The 2,321-nt window shown below is 38.0% G+C and overlaps 1 pseudogene; it reads right to left on the bottom strand.

The window, feature by feature from the left end:
- Positions 1-1,559: 1,559 nt before the first annotated feature.
- On the bottom strand, positions 1,560-1,717 carry LOC114009132 (ATP synthase subunit epsilon, mitochondrial-like; annotated as a pseudogene).
- Between the last annotated feature and the right edge of the window lie 604 nt (positions 1,718-2,321).

The following is a 2,321-nucleotide window of genomic DNA, read 5'->3' as shown; positions in this document are numbered from 1 at the left end:
TCTTTCCACTCTCTCATGATTCCTTCCCACAACATTGGAATCCAAAAGATACGCACACACACAATTTTTCTGCCTGAAACTTTAATGAATCCTCACTGGATTTTCAAATAAATCCCAACTTTTTTCTATGGTCTATAAATCCCTCCCTCACACTCGAGAAATATGTCATGGCCTCTGTCTGGAGTATCATTACCCCCACTTGCCTTACTTGGGTTCTCTGTAAGTGAGATAAGGACTTGAGGGGCACTAGTTTATCTGAGAGTTGAGCCTAAGAGGGAATAAGGGACTAGGGAACACAAAATGTGGAAGAAAGAAGAGCAAGTATTAGGGGGTAATTTGAAGTTGTTTATGGAGGGCAATGGGGACTTCGTTCTGATAGGATATCATAGAAATATGTAGAATGCCTCCTGGAGAGATATTAGAAGGAAGGGAGTCTATACCATTTATCCACCGGCTCCCCTATTAGTTGAGAATTGTTTCTCAGTGGTTTTAACTCCTTTAAACTTCCTTGAGCATTGGCTGAGTGGGTTATGAGGTTTAGCATAGACCCTATAACAGAAAATGGAAAGGCACTGTGCATGTTTGAGTTGGGATATTGCTACTATGACCTGGGTCTGACCTCACACATTTAGGTCCTCAATGCATTCTCAGCTAATTTTGTTTTTTAGTTTGATTTAGGGGTCCAACTTTATGCTTTTTCATATGGATAGCCAATAGTCTGAATATCATTGTTGAAAATAGTTTTCTTTCCTTATTTACTTGTTTTTGGTATCCTTGTTGAAAATGAATTGATGATGACTGTAAGGGTTTATTTCCTAACTCTCAATCCAATTCCATTGAACTATCTATCCTAATCCAGTACTACACTGTTTTGATTACTGTAACTTTATAAAACATTCTGAAATCAGTAATTGTGAATCTTCCCATTCTGTTCTCTTTCAAGATTATTTTGATGACTCCAGATCCCTTACATTTCCATATAAATTCTAAGATCAGCTTGTCAATATTTGTGAAGAAGTCACTTGGGATCTTTTAATCATTTTTATTTCTTTTTCTTTTTCTTTTCAAAGGACCTTGTTGAAATTATTGATCAATTTGGGGGATAGCTCCATTTTTTGATAGAGTGAACCATTCTTCCATTTATTGACATTGTCTATTTATGAAGAAGACATGTGTTTTTTCTTTTTCCCCATGAAGTGAGATCACTTTCAATCTGCCATAACACGTGCCCACACATCTTCACTGTGAAAACGTAGCATTTCAAGCTTTAGCCAGCAAAGATTATTCCGTTTTTTTTTTTTTTTGAGAGGTTTTCGCTATAGGGCACGTGCGCTCGTCAGACAGAGAGAGAGAGACATAGAGACAGAAAGCGAGAAATCATCCCCCAGGGGGGATGGTCACGCCGCAATCCCTTCTCCTCCATTCTCCTCTCGGGATCTTGGGCACGCACGCACACATGCCTGGCATGAGTTCTAAGCCACCGGGTCCAGGACGCGAACCGCAGTCGATTATGTGAGAGTCCAGCGACATAGCCATTACTCTAACTGCTGGTTCCCAGATTATTCCATTTTTACTTTCAGAATTTTTACAGTACTTCCAGAAGCCTTTTCATCACTCACTTTGAGTTCTGTCTTCAGGGCATCTCTCACTGTTTTTTTGCATAGATCTGGGAGTACTAGATGTAGCTGAGTCCCGCCTGTCACCAGTACACCACCATGATGTCATGAGGACACCTTCAATGTTGGCTCAGCTGGAAGCTCTGATTAAGTTTTATGACCTATGTACATGGAATATCTTTCTGTTTATTTAGATCTTTTAAAATTTCTTTCAACAGTGTTTTGTAATCAGGCTGGTCTCCTCGAACAGTGGTTAAGGGGATAATTTCAAAAACATACCACATGTAGGAATGCATGTCTGTGTGTCCAAAATTCTGGTGGAGAAAAAGGAATAGAGGAAAAAGGATTATGAGATGACTATGCTCTGTTGGTGGCATGGGGCCTTTCTCTCTCTCTCTCTCTCTCTGATGAGCACACATGCCCTAAGGCAATCATAAAAAATAGTGTTTTGTAGTTTTCAGTGTACAAATCTTACATTTCTTTTGTTATATTTATTCCTAGGTATTTACTCATTTCCTTTATTATAAATGGAATTGTTTCCTTAATTTTAGAAATTTCATTGCTAGTGTATAAAAAATAAAACTTTTTTGTATACAATCTTTTTGTCCTTCAACCTTATTAAACTCATTCATTAGTTCTAGTATTTTCATGGCATTTCCTAAGTTTCTATATACAAGTTCATACCATTTTCACATAGAGCTAGTT

Source organism: Tupaia chinensis, unplaced genomic scaffold, assembly GCF_000334495.1.
Source record: "Tupaia chinensis unplaced genomic scaffold, TupChi_1.0 Scaffold000475_1, whole genome shotgun sequence".
Lineage (NCBI taxonomy): Eukaryota > Metazoa > Chordata > Mammalia > Scandentia > Tupaiidae > Tupaia > Tupaia belangeri.
The sequence above is the reverse complement of the archived record's forward strand: the minus strand, read 5'-3'. Positions and strand labels throughout refer to the sequence as shown.